This window comes from Sebastes fasciatus, chromosome 5 (assembly GCF_043250625.1).
Source record: "Sebastes fasciatus isolate fSebFas1 chromosome 5, fSebFas1.pri, whole genome shotgun sequence".
NCBI lineage: Eukaryota > Metazoa > Chordata > Actinopteri > Perciformes > Sebastidae > Sebastes > Sebastes fasciatus.
The window spans coordinates 496,679-504,178 of record NC_133799.1 but is presented as its reverse complement, the minus strand read 5'-3'; the positions used below and the strand labels follow the sequence as shown (position 1 = coordinate 504,178).

The 7,500-nt window shown below is 32.3% G+C and overlaps 1 protein-coding gene across 7 annotated transcripts in view; it reads left to right on the top strand.

Moving 5' to 3' along the window:
• The window catches only part of efna2b (ephrin-A2b), a 124,529-nt gene that overhangs the window by 974 nt on the left and 116,055 nt on the right, over positions 1 to 7,500 (top strand). The gene's annotated exons all lie outside the window — the stretch shown is intronic.

Sequence of the window (7,500 nt, the reverse complement as noted above, 5' to 3'; positions counted from 1 at the left end):
AATAATAATAATAATATAATAATAATAATATAATAATAACAATAATAATAATAATAATAATAATAATAATAATAATAATAACAACACGCTCCAGAAATAAACCAACATTTAGATATAGAATAAAGAGAATATAGATTTATTATTATAGAATTATTACTGAGACACTGATGTGAAATTATAGTCCAGATTAAAGACACAATATCCGTGTTCAGGTGTTATTAATATTAAAATACAAATAATATAAATTGCAGTATTCCTGTAGTATTCAGTGAAAGAGTCAGACTCGTCTAAACGGAGGCCGAACCCTCTGAATTTGGGAAGTTAATTTCGGATTATTTTTAATATTAATAATAATAATAATAATAATAATATTAACATTAAATGTTGATTAATTGAATGAACAATAATATTAAACCCTTTTTCTCTGTTTTCTGTCTCTATGAACTGAATGGGACTTTTAAAGACGTCTAGATGAATACATCTTTGATTCTTTATGGATATTTAATAATCAGTTCATCTGTACAATCAACGATCAAGTTAATCAATAACTCAAATAATCTATAAATATCTAACGTGACTCTTCAGCTTTAGTCTGAAAACTAAATTCAGTTTATAACAAACAGATTGTACTGATGAGGAAACCAGAACCAGATGACTGATCTCATATTTATTGATTACATTGACCCCGGTCTCCCCTACAGTCCAGCGGTGACCTCTGATGACACCAACATGTCACTGTTTTCTCTTCTTCTGTGTTCTTTTTGCTGCCCTCTGATTGGCCGGCTGCGGTCTGAACCGTCCAATAGGAGCCTGCCGTGTTTGCAGCTTTTGTGGTTTTATTTTGGAGGTTTTACAACAGGAAGGAAAGAAATCAGAGAAATTAAAGTTAAAGAACAAAAACACACGTTTGATTGGTCGGAGAGAGCCGGCGTCATCCAAGTATTCCTCTAGTACACATCTAGTACACATCTAGTACACATGTAGTACTATCTGTAGTATTCCTCCAGAATTCCTGCAGAATTCTTGTAGTATTTTCTGTAGTTTTGCCTGCAGTATTCCTCCAGTATTCCTGTAGTACTCATGTAGTATTCCTCCAGTATTCCTCCAGTATTCCTGTAGTACTCATGTAGTATTCCTCCAGTATTCCTCCAGTATTCCTGTAGTACTCATGTAGTATTCCTCCAGTATTCCTCCAGTATTCCTGTAGTACTCATGTAGTATTCCTCCAGTATTCCTGTAGTACTCATGTAGTATTCCTCCAGTATTCCTCCAGTATTCCTGTAGTACTCATGTAGTATTCCTCCAGTATTCCTGTAGTACTCATGTAGTATTCCTCCAGTATTCCTGTAGTACTCATGTAGTATTCCTCCAGTATTCCTGTAGTACTCATGTAGTATTCCTCCAGTATTCCTCCAGTATTCCTGTAGTACTCATGTAGTATTCCTCCAGTATTCCTCCAGTATTCCTGTAGTACTCATGTAGTATTCCTCCAGTATTCCTCCAGTATTCCTGTAGTACTCATGTAGTATTCCTCCAGTATTCCTCCAGTATTCCTGTAGTACTCATGTAGTATTCCTCCAGTATTCCTCCAGTATTCCTGTACTTTTGACCTGCAGTGTTTTCTGCAGTATTCCTGCAGTAGTTTCTGTCGTATTTTCAACAGTATTCCTGTATTATTTGTAGTATTTTCTGCAGTATTATTTGTAGTATTTTCTGCAGTATTATTTGTAGTATTTTCTGCAGTATTATTTGTAGTATTTTCTGCAGTATTATTTGTAGTATTTTCTGCAGTATTATTTGTAGTATTTTCTGCAGTATTATTTGTAGTATTTTCTGCAGTATTATTTGTAGTATTTTCTGCAGTATTATTTGTAGTATTTTCTGCAGTATTATTTGTAGTATTTTCTGCAGTATTATTTGTAGTATTTTCTGCAGTATTATTTGTAGTATTTTCTGCAGTATTATTTGTAGTATTTTCTGCAGTATTATTTGTAGTATTTTCTGCAGCATTCCTGTAGTATTTTCTTCCAGTTTGAGTCTGTGAGACGACAAACTGTCGATCAATAATCAATAACTGTTAATTGATATTTAATTAAATTAAATTAATATCAACATACTGTCATCTCACATATTCACATACTGTGAACAGAATAGTACTCCCTCCAGTATATCTGTACTGTAGTACTTCAGTGTGTGTGTGTGTGTGCTCCAGTAATCAGTGAGCGTTGAGGGCGACGTTGTATTTGTACTACATAAATCAGAGTATTCCGACTCTTTGAGTGAATCTTTAAGCGTTGACGAGTGGAGGACAGAAATGAGATATTAATATCAGTGGTTTACCGTCAGCAGACAGGAAGTGGAGCGAGGCGTCTGGCGACTCAACGCTGACGCACAAATACTTCAGAAATATCCAGTATTATTATAAATACTTGTTTTTAATATTCACCATTAATTTACAACGTTGTCGTCCAATAAGACACTGAAGGGAAATATCTGTCATCATATCACCACCCAGTTTATTTGTTGACTTCTGTGATGTGATAAAATATAAAATAATGTAAAATATAATAATATAATATAATACAATATAATATAGTATAATATCATATAATATAATATAATATAATACAATAAAACATATTGTATTATAATATAATATAATACCATATATTATATTATAATACCATATAATATATGGTATTATAATATAATATAATATAATATAAAGAATATAAAGAATATAATGTAATATAATTATGTGTGAAAGAACAGCAGCGTGCAGCATTTTGTGACCTGATTCGACCTCATCGTGTTTTTACTGGCTGGTACTTTGTGGTACTTTTCTGGGGCTGTTGGTGCTTCATTCACTTCATACTGATCTCATATAGTTTGTAGTATTTGTAGAAGTTCCTTCAGTACTTTTCTACAGATTCTGAACACAGGTGTGTTTCATGTTACTGAAACTGTGAAACTGTGATACAACAGCAGATCACAGTAGAGCTCAGTAGAGGAACAGTCAATTTACGGTAGATTTACGGTAGATTTACGGTAGATTTACGGTAGATTTATGGTGGATTTACGGTAGATTTATGGTGGATTTACGGTAGATTTATGGTGGATTTACGGTAGATTTATGGTGGATTTACGGTAGATTTATGGTAGATTTATGGTGGATTTACGGTAGATTTATGGTGGATTTACGGTAGATTTACGGTAGATTTACGGTAGATTTACGGTAGATTTACGGTAGATTTATGGTGGATTTACGGTAGATTTACGGTAGATTTACGGTAGATTTACGGTAGATTTATGGTGGATTTACGGTAGATTTATGGTGGATTTACGGTAGATTTATGGTGGATTTACGGTAGATTTATGGTAGATTTACGGTAGATTTACGGTAGATTTATGGTGGATTTACGGTAGATTTACGGTAGATTTATGGTGGATTTACGGTAGATTTACGGTAGATTTACGGTAGATTTATGGTGGATTTTCAGTAGAAACGGCACAATTTTCTGTAAATCCTCGACAACATCAAAATACAAAAATTAGTTTTTTGTTGGTTTTTCAGTCGATGTCACGATCTGAAACATTAATGTGAACAAAAAGTGTTTTCACATGTAAATAAATATAAAACAAATCCTCTTCACATTATTCACATGTGATCTGGAAGTTCATTTTCAACAATAATCAGAAACACGTTGACGTTAATTTTCTGATGAACATGTTTCAGTCGTCAGATTACTAAAAACGAAGCGTCTCAGTTTCATCGTCTTGTTTCAGTGAATGTTGAGTTTCTGTTCAGATGTACGACACGTAAACTTAACCTCCGCCGTGTGATGAAGATGAAGATGATGATGAAGATGATGATGATGATGATGATGATCAGATGTAGTCTGAAATGTTTCATTCAGCATCGATGAAGAGAAAACATTTAGTAGAAGAAAGAAGGAAACATAGATTTAATATAACGTTACGCTACAGTCTCCTCAGACAATTTAATACTATATATATATATACTATATGTATATATACTATTTATATACTGTGTTTATATACTTTATATATATAGTATATATATACTGTATATATACTATATATACAGTATATATATACTATATACTGTATATATATATATATATATAAAGTATATAAACACAGTATATAAATATATCTCAGGTCTTTATACTGTATATATATACTATATATAGTATATATATACTGTGTATATATATACACAGTATATATATATACTGTATATATATATACTGTGTATATATACTATATATATATACTGTATATATATATATATATATATATATACAGTATATAGACCTGAGATCAGGCTCGCTGTTTAGTCTCAGGACCGACTTTATTAACTCGTCTCTGATTGGACTGTCAGAGACGAGTTATTAATAATAATAATAATAATAATAATATATCATTATTATGGTGGGTTGATTCATAGAGTTGCTCCAGAGGTTGACCTTCAATCTTTGAGCAGACTTGACTTCAACGTGCTGGACAGACACTTGTACCGTGTACTATTACAATACTGTACTATTACAATATTCATCTAGTATTTTCTGCAGTATTTTCTGTAGTATTTTCTGTAGTATTTTCTGTAGTATTGTCTGTAGTATTGTCTGTAGTATTTTCTACAGTATTTTCTGCAGTATTGTCTGTAGTATTGTCTGTAGTATTGTCTGTAGTATTTTCTACAGTATTTTCTGCAGTATTGTCTGTAGTATTGTCTGTAGTATTTTCTACAGTATTTTCTGCAGTATTGTCTGTAGTATTGTCTGTAGTATTTTCTACAGTATTTTCTGTAGTATTGTCTGTAGTATTTTCTGCAGTATTGTCTGTAGTATTGTCTGTAGTATTTTCTACAGTATTTTCTGTAGTATTGTCTGTAGTATTTTCTGCAGTATTGTCTGTAGTATTTTCTGTAGTATTGTCTGTAGTATTGTCTGTAGTATTGTCTGTAGTATTTTCTGTAGTATTTTCTGCAGTATTGTCTGTAGTATTGTCTGTAGTATTTTCTACAGTATTTTCTGTAGTATTGTCTGTAGTATTTTCTGTAGTATTGTCTGTAGTATTTTCTACAGTATTTTCTGCAGTATTGTCTGTAGTATTGTCTGTAGTATTTTCTACAGTATTTTCTGCAGTATTTTCTGTAGTATTGTCTGTAGTATTTTCTGTAGTATTGTCTGTAGTATTTTCTACAGTATTTTCTGTAGTATTGTCTGTAGTATTGTCTGTAGTATTTTCTACAGTATTTTCTGCAGTATTGTCTGTAGTATTTTCTGTAGTATTGTCTGTAGTATTTTCTACAGTATTTTCTGCAGTATTGTCTGTAATATTTTCTGTAGTATTGTCTGTAGTATTTTCTACAGTATTTTCTGTAGTATTGTCTGTAGTATTGTCTGTAGTATTGTCTGTAGTATTTTCTACAGTATTTTCTGCAGTATTGTCTGTAGTATTTTCTGTAGTATTGTCTGTAGTATTTTCTACAGTATTTTCTGTAGTATTGTCTGTAGTATTTTCTGTAGTATTTTCTGCAGTATTGTCTGTAGTATTTTCTGTAGTATTGTCTGTAGTATTTTTTGTAGTATTTTCTGCAGTATTGTCTGTAGTATTTTCTGTAGTATTGTCTGTAGTATTTTCTACAGTATTTTCTGTAGTATTGTCTGTAGTATTTTCTGCAGTATTGTCTGTAGTATTTTCTACAGTATTTTCTGTAGTATTGTCTGTAGTATTTTCTGCAGTATTGTCTGTAGTATTTTCTGCAGTATTGTCTGTAGTATTTTCTGCAGTATTGTCTGCAGTATTTTCTGTAGTATTGTCTGTAGTATTGTCTGTAGTATTTTCTGTAGTATTGTCTGTAGTATTTTCTGTAGTATTGTCTGTAGTATTTTCTGTAGTATTGTCTGTAGTATTTTCTGCAGTATTGTCTGTAGTATTTTCTGCAGTATTGTCTGCAGTATTTTCTGTAGTATTGTCTGTAGTATTTTCTGCAGTATTGTCTGCAGTATTGTCTGTAGTATTTTCTGTAGTATTGTCTGTAGTATTTTCTGCAGTATTGTCTGTAGTATTTTCTGCAGTATTGTCTGCAGTATTTTCTGTAGTATTTTCTGTAGTATTGTCTGTAGTATTGTCTGTAGTATTTTCTGTAGTATTTTCTGCAGTATTTTCTGTAGTATTGTCTGTAGTATTTTCTGCAGTATTTTCTGCAGTATTGTCTGTAGATTTTGAGCAGACTTGACTTTAACGTGCTGGACAGACACTTGTACTATTACAATACTGTACTATTAAAATACTGTACTATTAAAATACTGTACTATTAAAATACTGTACTATTAAAATACTGTAGTATTAAAATACTGTAGTATTACAATATTCATCTCTATATAATATATAATCAACCTAAAGCAGAATGTTCGGGCGGAGAGAGAATGAATATTTCCAGCTGCTGAGCTGTTTCTTCTCTTCCTGCTGTCAGATTAGATAAATACACATCAACACTTTGAGTTCTGAAATGACCGAATCATTATTGATAATTAATAATTAATCATTTATTTTCTCTTGGCTCAGGTTTAACGACAGTTTGACACCTCAGTTCACTTTAATATTCCTTAAATGTATAATATAATATTACATATATACTGTATCTATATATATCTATATATCTATATATATAGATATATAGATATATAGTACCAGTATCTTCACTCTAGCTTTAGAACTGAGCCTCTACAACCTAAAAATCACAAGTTGAGTTAATGAATTTAGTGACGTTAAAACCGGAGGATGGGCGCTACGCTTCTACGCCGCCATCACTGTTATTCATTAGATGTCTAATAATACTGGTGATCAGTTATTGATGATCAACGCGTTCTGACTTCCTGTTTCCTCCTCTGGGTCAGTGTGAATCCTACTGACTGCTTCCTGTTGGGTTGCAGTATTTGTCTGTGTACTTGTACTCTTTGTGTACTTGTACTCTGTGTGTACTAGTACTCTGTGTGTACTAGTACTCTTGTGTACTTGTACTCTGTGTGTACTAGTACTCTGTGTGTACTTGTACTCTTTGTGTACTTGTACTCTTTGTGTACTAGTACTCTTTGTGTACTAGTACTCTGTGTGTACTAGTACTCTTGTGTACTTGTACTCTGTGTGTACTAGTACTCTGTGTGTACTTGTACTCTTTGTGTACTTGTACTCTGTGTGTACTAGTACTCTTGTGTACTTGTACTCTGTGTGTACTTGTACTCTTTGTGTACTTGTACTCTGTGTGTACTAGTACTCTGTGTGTACTTGTACTCTTTGTGTACTTGTACTCTTTGTGTACTAGTACTCTTTGTGTACTAGTACTCTGTGTGTACTAGTACTCTTGTGTACTTGTACTCTGTGTGTACTAGTACTCTGTGTGTACTAGTACTCTTGTGTACTTGTACTCTGTGTGTACTAGTACTCTTGTGTACTTGTACTCTGTGTGTA